At 39.6% G+C, this 19,381-nt stretch overlaps 3 pseudogenes; 2 read left to right on the forward strand and 1 right to left on the reverse strand.

Annotated features, from left to right (window-relative positions):
• Window positions 1–2,974: 2,974 nt before the first annotated feature.
• On the forward strand, window positions 2,975–9,045 carry LOC141812349 (uncharacterized; annotated as a pseudogene).
• A 206-nt stretch (window positions 9,046–9,251) lies between these two features.
• On the forward strand, window positions 9,252–13,282 carry LOC141812350 (uncharacterized; annotated as a pseudogene).
• Window positions 13,283–15,795: 2,513 nt separating this feature from the next.
• LOC141812351 (uncharacterized) lies at window positions 15,796–17,194 on the reverse strand (annotated as a pseudogene).
• Window positions 17,195–19,381: the final 2,187 nt, after the last annotated feature.

The raw sequence follows: 19,381 nt of genomic DNA on the forward strand, positions 1-19,381 counted from the left end.
TCTTTGTCATTTTACTTGGACAAGTGGGAGATGAGCGTGTAGACGTGGGGTGTTTTATTGCCTTTAGAAAGACTCTTCTTGATATATATATATATATAATTAATACACTTTAGTAAGTTGTAATTTATTTGTTTTAAATAATATTTGATTAAAGGAAACATGTGTACATAGTTATAAGAACTATATATATATATATATATATAGATTAATACACTTTAGTAAGTTGTAATTTATTTGTTTTAAATAATATTTGATTAAAGGAAACGTGTGTACGTAGTTATAAGTACTATATATATATATATATAATTCGTTTAATCAAATATTATTTAAATAAATAAATTACAACTTACTAAAGTGTATTAATTCCTTTCCACAAATATAATTTAAATATTTAATAGAAGAAAATTTCATTCCAAAACATGCACTGAATTTAAACATAAATTAATACTTACAGTAATTACACATATTTTCTTCAATCAAATATTAATTGAAACAATTAAATTACTTTGTTAAAAACAAATGAAATTTAATTAATTCTTCCATTTTAATTCAATTAATTTTTATGCAAAATTTGTGGCAATAGCCCTATAAATTTGCACAATTTAGTTTGAAGGGAATTAAGCAACTAGTTGAAGATGATGATGAGGCAAGCTCCTGCCTCGCTCTGGCCGCCCTCCTCCTCCTCCTCTCGCCGGCGGCGCACGCCACCGTGGAGTCCACCTGCAAGTCCATCTCCGACAGCGACCATCCCGGCGTCAAGTACGATTTCTGTGTGAAGACGTTGAAATCGAACCCTAGCAGCGCCACCGCCGACGTGCGTGGCCTCGCGGCCCTCGCCGTCATCGCCACCAAGCTGTCGTCGAAGAAGGCGACGGAGATCGCCGGAAAGGTCAAGGAGCTGCTGAAGAGCTCGAAGGACAAGGCGGAGAAGGATGAGCTTGTCGACGTGCGACGAACTGTACAGCAATCTGATCGACAACCTCGACTCGACGCTGAGCGCCATCAAGGAGAGCCGGAAGGACGACGCCATTAAGTACCTGAGCTCCAGCGTCGACGCGCCGAGAGACTGCGAGCAGGGGTTCGAATGACACCGGCGCTACGTCGCCGTTGGTGGCGGAGGACGACGAGCAGCGGAAGATCTGTGTCATTGCCTTAGACATCACCAGTTTGACATAAGTGTTCATTAACGTGAAAGAAATAAATTTTTTCAATAAACGGGCATCCAGTGATAGTGGTTTATCATTTCGCTATTATGTTTTGTTATTATTATTTTCTTTTAAAAAATAAAATATATTAAATAAATAAGTCCGAATGGTTGTTAATGTTCATCAATAAAACTTATAACTAATTTATTTTAATTTTAAAAATATTTTTTATTTTGTCAATTGCATAAAAATAATACTCTATAAAAATGTGAAAAAAAAGATTTAACTAACTAAGTCAAATTGTTAAATTATGTGAAAAATTTGTGTGCAATTTTAAAAAGATGCATGTAACTTTAGTAAATACTTATTGGTACAATATACTCTAAATTTTATTAAAACGCATTTTTTAAAAAAATTCCTCTTGTCCAACCCTCTACCTTTAACTCGTTAATTCAAAATTAGAAGTATAATTAAATAAATTTAAAGTCTATAAAATTGTCAAATATTTTTCTTCGAGAGTATTATATTTTAAATTGTTTGATAGCCATAAAGAATTTAAAATATATATAGAATTGTTCGATAACCATATTCAAGAGTATTATGAGTACAATAGCGCCTATTTAATAGGTTAAAACTCGAGAGTTGTTAAATATTTTTTGATTAAAATTTTTTAACAGTTAAAAATGGACTAGATGTTATTTTAGACCATTGTTAGTTAGAAAGTAATTTAATTATTTAATTATTTAATTAATAATTAAATATTTAGTTATTATTTATAAATATATAATTAGTAACTATTTTATTGCTAATTTAATAATCAGTAACTATTCAATTATTAATAATTTTTTAAAAGTCGATCAGTAATTATTTAAAGAATTGATTGTCAAAATATTAATCAATATATCTTTTATTTGATATTTAATTATAAAATAAATTAGTTTTTAATTGCCATGTATGGATTGATTCAGTTATTAATCTTGTTTGAACAATATTAATTATATCAATTTAAATATTTAAAATTATTAATTAATTACTAAGAAAGTTAAATTATTAATTTATTTTTTATAAGTAAAATGTATTAATGCATGAGAAAAAAAATGTACTACTAGTTCAGATATTGTAAATTTAAATGCACGTGTTTGGATCTTATTGAGCATTTGATCAAGCTTTGACACTTTATTCTCAAAATTATAATGATTTCTAAGAAGTTATATGAGATACATCATACAAGACATAACCAACACCCTCGCCTTAGTGACCATACTATTAGCCTTAAACTCTCGCTTGAAAAATTATAGCATTCTTCACATCATATGCCCATTTCTTGTAGCATATCTAGCCAGACACCTACCTTGGCTCACAAAAATGAGATAGAGGTAACACACTCTGTAAAATACAATGAATTTTTGGAGATTAACTGAGGTAAATAAACTTTACCTCTAATAATCGTCATTAAGAACTAAATCATTTATGGGTTTGGATCCAAACTTGGGTTTAATGAAGCTAATTAAATCAGCCTCATTTAGTTCAATTAATAACCCAATTAAATTAGCCCATTAGTCCAAATAAAAAACCCAAGTAGATAAAGGTTATTGGTTCGGGTTTGGTTAAACTCGTTAGGGTTTTTCTTTTTTAAACCGCGACACTGTGCATTGCAAAACCACAATCTCCCCTCCTCGTCTTCTTCTTCCTCCTGACGGCGCGATCGCGTGAAAAATTCTTGTCCGTAGTCGGTGCCGACACCAAGGAAATCGTCGGTGATCAGGAATTTGATCGTCGAACTGGTCCCTCGTCAGGATAGCTATAGCGGAGGAATCGGTCAAGTGGCGATGATCGGCGCAAATAGGGGATTGGGCCCGAAGAGGTAAGAGACAAATCCTTGCCTTCGTTAGGGTTTCTTGGATCGCGTATGGACTTCCATTGGATTTTTGCAATCGGATTTCTGAGATTTAGTGTCTTGATCGGCAGATCAGAGGGAAGAAGGGAAGATCTGGTTTCAATCGAGAAGGAGAATCGGAATCTGATTGGGGTTGAGCAAGATTTCAAGGGCGACAGAGGTGAATTCTCTTGTTGAATCTGGTTGTGGTTATTACTTGGATCGATTTTTGAATGGTGGTCTGATTTCATGGTATCGGGATTTCTTGGTTTCTGTTGTATCTATTGTCGAGTTGATCGAATTCGGTTAGGTTTTGTTCAGATATTTGATAGTTTGTTTTAGGATGTTTAGGATTGAATTGATTATAGTTAGGGTGTGAGGTTCTGTTGGATTGACCAAAGTGCTGACTATTGGGTTTTGTTTTGCTGTTGGAATGTTTTTTGTTGTTTGGGAATTGATGGAGTTAGCTGTTGAGATTGTTATTGATCAGGTTTCGGTTGGATTTTATGGGTTTCTGTTTGATAGGCTTAGCTGATGGATTGATATGATTAAAGATTGATTTTCTATTAAGTACATTCTTGTTAGGTTTCTGTTTGGAAACCAATTAGAGTATGGATTGGATTAGATTAAGGTGGTTTAGATCTGGTGGGAGTTAATGAAATTAGCTCATGTTTAATTAGTATGAGTTTAATTGAATTATGGATCTAATTGGATTTGGGTTAAGTTAGTGTTTGATCCGGTTAAGATTAACTGAAGTTTAATTGGACTTGGTTAGGTTAATCCAGTTGAGTTGTGTTATTGGATTTTGGTTAGGTTAAGTGTTAGATCTTGAATTGACTAAGACCTATGAGATTATTAGTGAATGTTGTTTATTGTATTTGTAGGACCTTGATTGATTGTCAATTTGACCATATACGAGGTTATATTTCTGGGGGTTCTTATTCGACGTGCGTTACATCAAGTGGGTACTCCTATGCTTGGTCAACAAGGATTCTATTTGAAGTGCATGATTAATTTCCATTGTTACCTTGTTATTATCCTTGTTATCTTCATTGATTAATCTTGATATGATCTTTTGCTTTCTCCCATATAGTTGCATTTTACTGTTGACATGTGAGTGATGACTTGATCTAGTTGATGTTGATTATGCCTGATTAGATATAGACCTAACATGTTGAATTGAACATCATGACATATACATGATAGAAGTATGCGTGTCGATCATTGTTGTTATTGTTGGCCTCACTTGACACTGTATGATAGTGGTACAATAGTGAGAGCAATTGTTACACTAAGTTGGGTGCAACCAGGACTAGCTAGATAGCTCTTCTGTGATATCCTGCCCGCTCCCTACTTGATTAGTAGTGGTTCGTTGTTGAAGCGTGTGCAGTTTTCCTGTCGTGCGCCCCAATTTACTGCACTGGGTGGGTGTTTGAGAGTGGTGAGTGTAGACAGTGACCATGCATATCATATGTACATGCATTTGTTGGTTGGTGTATACTGCATTGATGGTTGTTGCACCTATTGTTATACGATTGTGGTTATTGCACTTGTTGTTACATATGATTGTGGTTGTTGCACTTGTTATATGATTGTGGTTGTTGCACTTATTGTTATAAGATTGTGTTCGTATTGTGTGCTACTTGTTAATTGACCTTGTTCATTGTACTGTATGCTATCCTGTTGTTTCATTATATATATATGTTGTTGTGCACTTCTATTCTAGTATCCACTGAGTATTGTATACTCACCACCTAGACCCTGAGATTTTCTTTTTCTTCTCCTCAGGTAGCAGATAAGGACGTTGTTTAAAGCTTGAAGGTCTGTTAGTCTACCCCATCATCTCACAGCAGGAGCATTACTAGAAATGAAGGTTATTCGGCCCAGTAAGAGTAGGCACAGAACCACTGCTATAATTGTCAATTCAGGCACAACCATTGATCCGCAAACTGGCCAAGAGATAAAGGGTAAAGAAAGAATGGTCTTCAACTATAAGAGACTCAATGACATCACTAATAAAGACCAGTACAGTCTGCCAGACATTAAAACAATTTTACAGAAGGTCAGTAAGAGTTGCATTTACTCTAAATTTGACTTGAAAAGTAGTTTTCATCAGGTGGCAATGCACCCCGACTCAATTGAATGGACGACATTCTGGGTTCCCGATGGATTGTTTGAATGACTTGTAATGCCATTCGGCTTGAAAAATGCTCCAGCAATCTTTCAACGGAAGATGGACACTTGTTTGCGGCCCATATTACTTCAACCAGGAAGTACCCATAGCACCTTCAGCACCTGCACCATTTTTGCCCTTCAATCTTCTGAAAGAACAGCAATATTACATTTCCTGGTGCGAGGGGGAAATCGAACGTCTCAAGAAGGAGGTAATTTTTTATAAACAAAGATATGAATCACTGATAGTTAAGGAACTAGCAGAGGATTTTTAGGAGTTGAGCAGGAAGGAGAAGGAAGTTATTGAAGAAGAAGATGAGGAGCTTACAAATGCGGTACTTGGAGAGCTGATTAGCAATTTAATGGGACAAGGACCCAGGTTAATCAAAAATATGCTCTACAATCTGTTAATTGAAATTGACATTCCAGGTACCCCCAAATTCTCATTAAAAGCTATACTCGACACTGGAGCAACTACCTGCTGTGTAGATCAAAATTCAGTACCCACTTCTGCTACGGAAAAAAAAACCTTTTTGGTAAAGTTCAGTGGTATTAATTCACAGCAGACAGCCGATATGAAGCTTAAACAGGGGAGGATGTTTATTGGGGATAATATCTTCCGAATTCCGTATACTTACAGTTTTCCTATGCGTCTAGGTGATGGAATTCAGATGATTGTTGGCTGTAACTTTATCAGAGCTAATGCATGGCGGAGTAAGGATAGAGGGCAATGTGGTAACCTTTTACAAAAAACATTACCACAATTAATACTTTACCTGCTGTCACTTCTGCAGCAGCCATAGAAGAACTGGATCTTGAAGAGGAGGAGTATATCCAGATACAGGGAATGGTTAGTAATTACTCTCTGGGGCAAACATTAACAGGATTTAAGGAACAATTCAGTCCACTCCTTAATGAATTAGCAGAGCAAGGTTTTATTGGTGATAATCCTCTGAAGCATTGGGCCAAGAATCAGATAGTTTGCCAGTTGGACATTAAAAACACTGATTTTATTATTGAGGACAGACCCCTGAAGAATTTAACACCTCAGCAGAAGTAGGCTTTCACTAGACATGTTGAAACATTACTAGAAATGAAGGTTATTTGGCCCAGTAAGAGTAGGCACAGAACCACTGCTATAATTGTCAATTCAGACACAACCATTGATCCGCAAACTGGCCAGGAGATAAAGGGTAAAGAAAGAATGGTCTTCAACTATAAGAGACTCAATGACATCACTAATAAAGACCAGTACAGTCTGCCAGGCATTAAAACAATTTTACAGAAGGTCAGTAAGAGTTGCATTTACTCTAAATTTGACTTGAAAAGTGGTTTTCATCAGGTGGCAATGCACCCCGACTCAATTGAATGGACGACATTCTGGGTTCCCGATGGATTGTTTGAATGGCTTGTAATGTCATTCGGCTTGAAAAATGCTCCAGCAATCTTTCAACGAAAGATGGACACTTGTTTTAAAGGTACAAGTGAATTCATTGCAGTATATATAGATGACATTCTAATTTTCTCTCAGACAATTGAGGAACATGCAAAACACTTGCGTATTATGCTGGATATATGCAAATAGAATGGGCTTGTCTTAAGCCCTACAAAAATGAAAATTGGAGTGATAGAAATTGAATTTTTGGGAGTAGTTCTTGGAAAAAGACAGCTGAAACTGCAGCCACATATTATTACCAAGATTACTGATTTCCATGAGAAGGCACTTCTTTTAAAAAAGGGTATGCGATCATGGCTTGGGCTACTGAACTATGCAAGAAATTACATTCTCAATCTGGGTACTCTGCTTGGGCCTTTATATGCCAAGACCAGCCCAAATGGGGATAAAAGGATGAATTTCCAAGATTGGACCCTTGTGACAAAAATTAAGAATATTGTGAAAAGGCTGCCCGCCCTAGAAGTTCCCCCTGAAAACTGCTATATGATACTGGAAACTGATGGCTGTATGGACGGATGGGGGGGGTATTTGCAAGTGGAAACCTCAAAAATTTGATCCTAAGACCATGGAAAAAAATATGTGCTTACGCAAGTGGCAAGTTTAATCCTCCAAAATCAACCATTGACGCGGAAATCTATGCTGTTATGAACTCTTTGGAAGCACTGAAGATCTATTTTCTGGATAAAGAAGAACTGCTAATAAGAACAGATTGTCAGGCTATTATAAGTTTCTTTCAGAAATCTCCCAGTAATAAGCCTTCTAGAGTCCGATGGTTAGCATTTACTGATTTTATTACTGGCATGGGCATTCCTATTCATTTTGAACATATTGATGGCAAGGACAACCAGGTAGCAGATGCTTTATCCCGTTTATTAACTTGTCTTGTCAGTACAGGATGGCCGGAACAAATAGAGGAGGACTTGAGTCTGATAACTCCAGCCCTTCAAGAATTGGAGTGGAAGCCCAGCAAGGAGGCTCATGGGCTAATAATCCAGAGTATACATGCATTGACAGGTTGGATAATAAATATCTTTACCTCATGCATTATCAGAATTCAAGATCGTGGAACCTTGGAGAATACAATGTTGAATACAGAAGCAATTATTTGAGCTCGAGCAACAGGCAGCGGAACAAGTTATCAAATCCATGGAGCAGTACAGAACTATGCACTTCCTTAAGCTCCAAGAATTTCGAAACAGACGAAGCACCACAGGAAATAATTTCTATGACAGCTGGTACACAGTTGTCAAGCAAATTGATGACCAGCTGGAAGCCGCAACAAACCTTATGCGAGACGCAACCAAGAGGACAACACCTTTCAAGCTTTAGCGGGCATGATGGACCCGGATGACTCAAAGGGATGACTCAGAGATTCCCTCTTATCTACTCTATAGTGAGTGTGCTTTTATATGCTTTAATAAAATTCTGAAAGATTGAGCCCCGGGGAGCCGTCTATTCAGAATAAAGTGAGTATGAGTGGAGAATAGCTGTAAAGAGGATGATAAGAATGACGATGGGGCCCATATGTGCACCCGGTTCTTTCCTTCCTCACTAAGGTTTCTCCCCCTATAAGTAAGAGTCTAAGTTATCGTTGCAAGGCACGCAGTGCATTACACTACAAGCCTTACTTCGATCAAGAGTCTGTAATCAAGTTTGTGTTTGTAAGTTTCCTACTTGTGCAAGTTAATTCTGTTAAGTTTTCTAGAGTCTTTCATTATTCAACTCTGTGCAAGTAGAAGTTTAGTTTCCGCTATCTTTGGTATCAGAGCTTGGATGATTGGCTAAAACTCTTAGGGAAGGGTTAGGATGAAAGAGTAAAAGTTATAACCCTGCAATACAAATTCACGAGTATTTGGTAAAAGGATGAATCCTAACTTGGCAGAAGGAGTAAGTCCAAGGGCACATTCATATGAACCAAAACTCTGAAGGCGTATTTTAGGGTTTAATTTTATCTCTGGATTCTAATACCCTAACCTTTTTCTTAAACCAATCTTTCTGGCTTTATGAATTACGTGATAACAAGGAATTCCAAATCCTACAAAGACGCCCTTCTAGCAACAGACCCAATTGAATCACCAGCTGTTGGCTTTGCAAAACCAAGTGATTATCAGAACGGTTCTTATAGCGTTCTTTTGAAACAAAACAATACTCAGATACAGTTGCTTGCTCAAATAGCTGAAAGTTTAAGGGAGATACAAGAAGAGCTAAAGAGTCTCAAAGAGCAGCAAAAGGGAGGTACATCTTCAGCAGCCATTTTACCTAATTCTCTAATAGACAAGTTGCAGAATTTATCTTTAGGTTCTTCTGAGAAGCCTAAGGAAGGGAGAGGCAAATTAAGGGTATTCTGGGACCCTTATAAGATATTGAAGGAGGAACAAGAAAAATTGAAGAAGTAAAAATGACTTCAAGAGCAATCACTACTACAGAAGCTATATCACCTCCTTTATATGAGGACCAGATTCGAGAATATAGAAGAAATCAGAGGAGGCTGTTCAACACCCAACAAGCTTCATGAAGAATTCGTAGGAGATTAACGGGAGGAGCAACAACTCCACATACTTTAGAACAGCAAATTGACCCACAAGCTCAATTACAACTTTCTATGCAGGAAAGAGCTTCAATTGTCCCGGCAGAAGTCCTCTATCACTCAAGACGGGACGATGTGAACCATAGAGTTTATGTCCATCGTTCTGGGGAAGCTATTCTCTGTATTGATAATAATCAGCAGGACCGAACCTTTATACAAGAGGGCAGTTACAATCAGCTGCAAAGGAGCAGAATGCAATATATCCATCTTGGGGTATTGCAGGTAAGAATCCAAACCTTACACAGGCAAGAAGAAGGAACCATGGCGTTGATTGTCTTTCGAGACAATCGGTGGCTTGGCGATCAATCAATATTGGCAACCATGGAGGTTGATCTGACCAGGGGAAGTCAGCTGGTATACCTTATTCCTGATTTAATACTGACAGTTGGGGACTTTTATAGGAACATCCAGGTGACAATCCTAACCAGGGGCTACGAGCAATGGAGATATGGAGAAGCAAACCTCTTGATCACAAGGGGAATGGTGGGGAGGCTTTCTAACACCCCTAATGTAGGCTTTGCCTACGAGATTCAGGGGGTAGTTGATTATTTGGCAAGTCATGGGGTTCAGGCTTTGCCAGGAAGACGGTATTCTACATCACAATTTTAAGGGTTAAACTGGGTAATTAATCCTACAAGGGTAAATATCCCTATGCAACCAGCGGAGGTGAATAGTCAGAATTTACTGGATGGAAGAATTTCCTTATCTTTTGGTAATTATATTGCATCTAGAACCTCTGGGTTACACCCATCCTTTAATTTAAATGATGAAGAAATTCAAAGTGATAATGAAGCACCCTCTCATTTATTAGCTCCCTTATTATTACATGAGCTTGCTAAATCCTTAAAACAGGAGCATGAGGATCTTCAAAAGGAATTTGAAGCAGTTATGGAGATACCATATGGGACACCTGATTTTCCTTATATTCTTGTTCGAAAATTAACTGATACAGCAACTATACCACAAAGGAAGAGCCCTGGGGCTGCAGGGCTGGATCTAGCGGCAGATAAGGATCATTATATCCTTGCAAGGGATAGAGCTTTAATAACTACAGGACTCTCTATTGAAATACCCTTTGGGGTATATGGGCGAATCGCGACAAGGTCAAGTGCTGCTTGGAAACTGGGCCTAGATGTTGGAGCAGGGGTTATTGACAACGATTACCGAGGTGAGATATTGATAATGTTGTTCAATCATTCTGACAATAGTATAAAAATCTCACAGGGACAGTGTGTTGCCCAAATTATTTTTGAAAAAATTATCACACCTGATATTTATGAGCTAACAAGCTTGTCCAAACTACCAAGCATCTCAGAATTGGCCAGGACTGAAAGGGGAATGGGTGGCTTTGGTTCAAAATCCACAACGAACATTATGGACTCAATACTAAATGACAAGGGCAAAGAATATGTACTGGTACTATTACATGAATCAGACTCTGAACAGGGAAATCCCATGAATAACCATGCAGGAAATACAAGCCCAGGGGCCATTGTACTCCGGTCCATGGAAACTTCATGGGACGAACCTGTTGAGGATGCTGATGAAGAGAATGAGTATTTCGCTCAAATACAGTATATGGTCAGTATGACTTTTCCAGAGATACCAGCTAATAGTGAAGAAATTGCGCCCAGCGCTGTGGCTGAACCTACACAGATTCAGTCCGAGATTATTTACCAACCGCAAAAACTGATGGCACCACTGGGAGAGCCTAGCGGTAAGTATGACTACCTAGTTGATTATGCTATTCCTCCAACTGTTGATATCCCTATCATTCCTTCTGGCTGGGATACCGACCCTGAAGCTGTTGATCAAATAGATCCGTCCCACCAGGCTGAGTGGCTGAATCCATTCGCATCTGAAGGTGGTGGGAGGACTCCGTGTTTTGGTTGGATTAGTGAACAAGAGGAGGATGAACATGAAGGGAGTGAGCAAAAGGGTGATGAACATAAGGGGGATGATGATCAACCACAACTACTAGCGGTACATGCTGAGATGGAATATCCAATTTTAAGAAGATTGGCAGAAAGGACTGGTGAACAACACTTATATTCTTCAACAAGTGCGGTGACTTCCCCCTACACGCCTGCTCAGGATGTTGCTATGGGACCTCTAGGGTACCCACCAGCAGACCAAAGGCCAGCAAGACCTCAACCTATTTATGAACAACAACCTCCTAAGGTGAGATTTCGAGGAGGTAGTAATAATGAAATGTGGACACTCCCCTCAGCACAACAGCAGAGTGGAGCGATATTTATTATCCCAGAGCAAATTGGACTTTTCCATGATGTGTTTTCCCGATGGGAATATGTTACTAAGAACCATATTGCAAGTCAAGCATTCACTGATGCAAGAGATAAGGCGGAGTATATTGAAAACCTCCTGGGGGAAACAGAAAAGCTAGCTTGGATACAGTGGAGGATGAGCTATCCTCAAGAATATGAATCCTTAATTAATACAAGTGATGGAAGAGATGGTACCCAGAATATTTTATCACAAATTAGAAGGGTTTTCTCTTCAGAAGATCCTGCCCAAGGATCCACATCCATTCAAAACAAGGCATACAAGGATCTGGTAAAATTAACTTGTGATAATGTAAAGGATGTTGTTAACTATTTGAATGATTTCAGGAGACTCGCTTCAAAGACAGGAAGGCTATATGCAGGACCAGAGTTATCAGAAATGCTGTGGCTTAAAATGCCTGATGACCTTGGGGATCGGATCAAGGCTGCCTATGATGAAAAATATTCCGGATTAACGGTAGGGGTCCTTCCTAGGGTTCTCTTTGCTTATGAATTCCTGGAACAGGAATGCAGGGATGCAGCGTACAAGAGAAATTTGAAGAACTTATCGTTCTGTAAGCAAATCCCAATCCCTGGGTACTACCAGAATAGAAAGACATTTGGGGTACGAAAGTCCAGGACATACAAGGGCAAACCGCATGAAACACATGCTCGAATAGAGAAAAGAAAGCATTTGATCAGAAACAAGAAATGCAAATGTTATTTGTGCGGGCAAGAGGGACATTTTGCCAGAGAATGTCCTAATGACAAAAGGAATGTGAAAAGGGTTGCTATCTTTGAGCAACTAGAAATTCCTGATGACTGTGAAATATTATCTATTAAAGAAGGAGAAGACCTAAGTGATGCAATTTTTAGTATATCTGAGGGGGAGGATGGCAATGAAGATTTACAAAGGTCTGTTCAGACTTTATCTATCCTTCATGAAACTAATTTTATGCTTGGGCAGATTGATGGAGGCTATAGGCCAAGGGTCAAAGTTACTGAGCAGCAATTAAATTGTCAGCATAACTGGCTTCATAATGAGGTAATCAATCCACCTCAATCCGTTAACTGCACCTGCTGTAAAAGGCTTACTTTGCAGAGGGCCAGGATTCATTGTCCTAGTTGTCTTATTACATCAAGTAATCTCTGCGGCCCATATTACTTCAACTAGGAAGTACCCATAGCACCTTCAGCACCTGCACCATTTTTGCCCTTCAATCTTCTGAAAGAACAGCAATATTACATTTCCTGGTGCGAGGGGGAAATCGAACGTCTTAAGAAGGAGGAAATTTTTTATAAACAAAGATATGAATCACTGATAGTTAAGGAACTAGCAGAGGATTTTCAGGAGTTGAGCAGGAAGGAGAAGGAAGTTATTGAAGAAGAAGATGAGGAGCTCACAAATGCGGTACTTGGAGAGCAGATTAGCAATTTAATGGGACAAGGACCCAGGTTAATCAAAAATATGCTCTACAATCTGTTAATTGAAATTGACATTCCAAGTACCCCCAAATTCTCATTAAAAGCTATACTCGACACTGGAGCAACTACCTGCTGTGTAGATCAAAATTCAGTACCCACTTCTGCTACGGAAAAAAATACCTTTTTGGTAAAGTTCAGCGGTATTAATTCACAGCAGACAACCGATATGAAGCTTAAATAGGGGAGGATGTTTATTGGGGATAATATCTTTCGAATTCCGTATACTTACAGTTTTCCTATGCGTCTAGGTGATGGAATTCAGATGATTGTTGGCTGTAACTTTATCAGAGCTATGCATGGCGGAGTAAGGATAGAGGGCAATGTGGTAACCTTTTACAAAAACATTACCACAATTAATACTTTACCTGCTGTCACTTCTGCAGCAGCCATAGAAGAACTGGATCTTGAAGAGGAGGAGTATATCCAGATACAGGGAATGGTTAGTAACTACTCTCTGGGGCAAACATTAACAGGATTTAAGGAACAATTCAGTCCACTCCTTAATGAATTAGCAGAGCAAGGTTTTATTGGTGATAATCCTCTGAAGCATTGGGCCAAGAATCAGATAGTTTGCCAGTTGGACATTAAAAACACTGATTTTATTATTGAGGACAGACCCCTGAAGAATTTAACACCTCAGCAGAAGCAGGCTTTCACTAGACATGTTGAAACATTACTAGAAATGAAGGATATTCGGCCCAGTAAGAGTAGGCACAGAACCGCTGCTATAATTGTCAATTCAGGCACAACCATTGATCCGCAAACTGGCCAGGAGATAAAGGGTAAAGAAAGAATGGTCTTCAACTATAAGAGACTCAATGACATCACTAATAAAGACCAGTACAGTCTGCCAGACATTAAAACAATTTTACAGAAGGTCAGTAAGAGTTGCATTTACTATAAATTTGACTTGAAAAGTGGTTTTCATCAGGTGGCAATGCACCTCGACTCAATTGAATGGACGGCATTCTGGGTTCCCGATGGATTGTTTGAATGGCTTGTAATGCCATTCGGCTTGAAAAATGCTCCAGCAATCTTTCAACGGAAGATGGACACTTGTTTTAAAGGTACAAGTGAATTCATTGCAGTATATATAGATGACATTCTAATTTTCTCTCAGACAATTGAGGAACATGCAAAACACTTGCGTATTATGCTAGATATATGCAAACAGAATGGGCTTGTCTTAAGCCCTACAAAAATGAAAATTGGAGTGACAGAAATTGAATTTTTGGGAGTAGTTCTTGGAAAAAGACAGCTAAAACTGCAGCCACATATTATTACCAAGATTACTGATTTCCATGAGAAGACACTTCTTTCAAAAAAGGGTATGCGATCATGGCTTGGGCTACTGAACAATGCAAGAAATTACATTCCCAATCTGGGTACTCTGCTTGGGCCTTTATATGCCAAGACCAGCCCAAATGGGGATAAAAGGATGAATTTCCAAGATTGGGCCCTTGTGACAAAAATTAAGAATATTGTGAAAAGGCTGCCCGCCCTAGAAGTTCCCCCTGAAAACTGCTATATGATACTGGAAACTGATTGCTGTATGGACGGATGGGGGGTATTTGCAAGTGGAAACCTCAAAAATTTGATCCTAAGACCATGGAAAAAATATGTGCTTACGCGAGTGGCAAGTTTGATCCTCCAAAATCAACCATTGACGCGGAAATCAATGTTGTTATGAACTCTTTGGAAGCATTGAAGATCTATTTTCTGGATAAAGAAGAACTGCTAATAAGAACAGATTGCCAGGCTATTATAAGTTTCTTTCAGAAATCTCCCTGTAATAAGCCTTCTAGAGTCCGATGGCTAGCATTTACTGATTTTATTTCTGGCATGGGCATTCCTATTCATTTTGAACATATTGATGGCAAGGACAACCAGGTAGCAGATGCATTATCCCATTTATTAACTTGTCTTGTCTGTACAGGATGGCCGGAACAAATAGAGGAGGACTTGAGTCTGATAACTCCAGCCCTTCAAAAATTGGAGTGGAAGCCTAGCAAGGAGGCTCATGGGCTAATAATCCAGAGTATACATGCATTGACAGGTTGGATAACAAATATCTTTACCTCATGCATTATCAGAATTCAAGATCGTGGAACCTTGGAGAATACAATGTTGAATACAAGGGAATACAGAAGCAATTATTTGAGCTCGAGCAACTGGCAGCAGAACAAGTTATCAAATCTATGGAGCAGTACAGAACTATGCACTTCCTTAAGCTCCAAGAATTCCGAAACAGACGAAGCACCACAGGAAATAATTTCTATGACAGCTGGTACACAGTTGTCAAGCAAATTGATGACCAGCTGGAAGCCGCAACAAACCTTATGCGAGACGCAACCAAGAGGACAACACCTTTCAAGCTTTAGCGGGCATGATGGACCCGGATGACTCAAAGGGATGACTCAGAGATTCCCTCTTATCTACTCTATAGTGAGTGTGCTTTTATATGCTTTAATAAAATTCTGAAAGATTGAGCCCCGGGGAGCCGTCTATTCAGAATAAAGTGAGTATGAGTGGAGAATAGCTGTAAAGAGGATGATAAGAATGACGATGGGGCCCATATGTGCACCCGGTTCTTTCCTTCCTCACTAAGGTTTCTCCCCCTATAAGTAAGAGTCTAAGTTATCGTTGCAAGACACGCAGTGCATTACACTACAAGCCTTACTTCGATCAAGAGTCTGTAATCAAGTTTGTGTTTGTAAGTTTCCTACTTGTGCAAGTTAATTCTGTTATGTTTTCAAGAGTCTTTCATTATTCAACTCTGTGCAAGTAGAAGTTTAGTTTCCGCTATCTTTGGTATCACCTTGCTCTGCTAATTCATTAAGGAGTGGACTGAATTGTTCCTTAAATCCTGTTAATGTTTGCCCCAGAGAGTAGTTACTAACCATTCCCTGTATCTGGATATACTCCTCCTCTTCAAGATCCAGTTCTTCTATGGCTGCTGCAGAAGTGACAGCAGGTAAAGTATTAATTGTGGTAATGTTTTTGTAAAAGGTTACCACATTGCCCTCTATCCTTACTCCGCCATGCATAGCTCTGATAAAGTTACAGCCAACAATCATCTGAATTCCATCACCTAGACGCATAGGAAAACTGTAAGTATACGGAATTCAGAAGATATTATCCCCAATAAACATCCTCCCCTGTTTAAGCTTCATATCGGCTGTCTGCTGTGAATTAATACCACTGAACTTTACCAAAAAGATATTTTTTTCCGTAGCAAAAGTGGGTACTGAATTTTGATCTACATAGCAGGTAGTTGCTCCAGTGTCGAGTATAGCTTTTAATGAGAATTTGGGGGTACCTGGAATGTCAATTTCAATTAATAGAGTGTAGAGCATATTTTTGATTAACCTGGGTCCTTGTCCCATTAAATTGCTAATATGCTCTCCAAGTACCGCATTTGTAAGCTCCTCATCTTCTTCTTCAATAACTTCCTTCTCCTTCCTGCTCAACTCCTGAAAATCCTCTGCTAGTTCCTTAACTATCAGTGATTCATATCTTTGTTTATAAAAAATTACCTCCTTCTTGAGACGTTCGATTTCCCCCTCGCACCAGGAAATGTAATATTGCTGTTCTTTCAGAAGATTGAAGGGCAAAAATGGTGCTGGTGCTGAAGGTGCTATGGGTACTTCCTGGTTGAAGTAATATGGGCCGCAGAGATTACATGATGTAATAAGACAACTAGGACAATGAATCCTGGCCCTCTGCAAAGTAAGCCTTTTACAGCAGGTGCAGTTAACGGATTGAGGTGGATTGATTACCTCATTATGAAGCCAGTTATGCTGACAATTTAATTGCTGCTCAGTAACTTTGACCCTTGGCCTATAGCCTCCATCAATCTGCCCAAGCATAAAATTAGTTTCATGAAGCATAGATAAAGTCTGAACAGACCTTTGTAAATCTTCATTGCCATCCGCCCCCTCAGATATGCTAAAAATTGCATCACTTAGGTCTTCTCCTTCTTTAACAGATAATATTTCACAGTCATCAGGAATTTCTAGTTGCTCAAAGATAGCAACCCTTTTCACATTCCTTTTGTCATTAGGAAATTCTTTGGCAAAATGTCCCTCTTGCCCGCACAAATAACATTTGCATTTCTTGTTTCTGATCAAATGCTTTCTTTAGGTTCTGATAATCACTTGGCAGCACTTGACCTTGTCGCGATTCGCCCATATACCCCAAAGGGTATTTCAATAGAGAGTCCTGTAATTGATGTGCGTAGGATGTATACCTGTTTTCATGCTTTATTTGCACATCTTTCTGAGCTTATTGCTTTATTCTTATGTATGTTGCATCCCTTATTCATGCATTTAGGCATATATTCTACATTTCCTAGTTCGGAGATCTGCTCGTGCTTTAACATGTTTCAGGGTGGAAATTGGAGCGAAAACGGGCAAAACGGAGTACTATTGAAGATCAGGCAAGACAGGGCCGTGCCTCATAGGCACGGCCATGTCTATTCAACTTCTGGCCGTGTGTCAATGGGCACGGGCGTGTGCCAAATTCCCCTCAGCATCAGCCAGAGGCCGTGCCTCAAAAGCACACCCGTGCTTCAAAACAGAACCAAGCCAGTTCATGGCCGTGCCTCCAAAGCACGGCCGTGTCTTCACCTTGGAGCCAGCCTCAGCTGAAGGCCGTGCCTCACAGGCACGGCCGTGTGCAAGAACAGAAGCGCCCAAGCAGCAGGCCGTGCCTCAGAAGCACGGCCGTGTCCAGCAACTCAGCTCCAGCCAGTGCGTGGCCGTGCCTCCCAGGCACGGCCGTGCCATCAAACAGAAGAAGGACTACTCTGGGCCGTGCCTAAGAGGCACGGCCGTGCCCCTGATCCGAGAGCTCACAGCTTCAGGCCGTGCCCACAAGGCACGGCCGTGCCTTACCTTGTGCCGGAAGCCAACACAAGGCCGTGCCTTCCAGGCACGGCCGTGTGCACGGAGGCGAGCTGCTACCGAACCCTGCACTATAAATAGGCCTCTTTGGAGACCTAGCAAAGGGGGGAGACTTTGGAGAGCCACCGGAGTTGTTCTAGAGCCGCCGACGCCTATTTCGGAGAGAGATTCGACGATCCATCACCGATCCGACTGCTCCAGACCATTTCCATCTCATCTACGCAGAGATTTCACTCCGAGGAAGAAGATAAGTCTAGTTTCCTGCATTTCTTGTTTATCTTTGGGAACAAGATGTATTCTCTCTTTCCTTTGGATTGTATTCTCCTCGATATGGAGTAGATTTCCCTAGATTCTAGGATGTAGGATAAATCAGATGTAATGGATGATTGTATTTGGATTTGATTAATCTACCGTTTTCTATGAAATACTGTGCATTGCTTTGTGGATTTGTGCTTGTGCTTGATGATAACTTGTGTGTATGAATCCATGAGGGTAGGGATTTACTATGAATTGGAGAATCATTAGGCCGTATACCGGGGCGCTCTGTAAAAGGGGCAGACCTTGAACCGGGCGAGATTCCGAAGGGTTTTCTAATACATAGTTGAATTCTTATGAGGAATAGTTAGCGGTCATTCGTTATTGGGGAGAGATCCGTAAAAGGGTATCTAGTGACAGTGGATAAGGTTCTTTTAGTATTTCCGGGGCGCCTGAGTGACACGGGCAGACCTTGAACCGGGCTTCTAGAACCGTTTCAAACCAATAACGAGTGACGTAAGAACACCAATGAGTTAATTCGAGGATACCTGACGAGGTTGAATTGGATAATTTGGTTGACATTCCTACAATTGAACAGTTATTGAGGAAAGGTAGAGGATCCAAGTCGATTAATCCATTCTCTGAGGAGTCCGAAATCCTAGGATCGCTTCACCCATCAGTGTCACAGTCGATCCCTTTCTCCGACTTTTAGGATAAAGCACTTTAAAACACTCCTTTCTCCCCCACACAACTCATGATCTATATTCTCTCCACCTTTTTGTGCTAGATTTAGTAAGTAGTTCCACGGTCCCTGTGGATTCGATCTTTTTATTACTTGGCGATATTCCGTGCACTTGCGGAAGCACATGTGGTTGTGGCCGTCTGGGCTTTTAAGGGTTTCTCATGGATTTGTCGTTGCATTTTTGATTTATCTGATACCAATTATTTTGGGTATCAGAGCATACTAAGTTGAGTCCATATTGTTTCTTTGGATTTTCATCGTATTTTCAATTTACTTGATCTAGACTGTGAGATGGGACGGACAGTGACATGATCTCTCCAAGTGGTAGTAAGTTACCTTTTATGTCTAATTCAATTCTAGAAAATCATAGTAGTTATGCTGGCAGGTATTAATTAATTATCTTATGGCTCCTGTACAAAATCGAGGGTGTGGCCGACCACCGAGACACCTTGTTACGCCAGTAGAACCAAGGACTTT

This window comes from Curcuma longa, chromosome 18, assembly GCF_044706935.1.
Source record: "Curcuma longa cultivar G26 ecotype Majalengka, Jawa Barat chromosome 18, ITB_CL_G26_1.1, whole genome shotgun sequence".
Classification (NCBI taxonomy): domain Eukaryota; kingdom Viridiplantae; phylum Streptophyta; class Magnoliopsida; order Zingiberales; family Zingiberaceae; genus Curcuma; species Curcuma longa.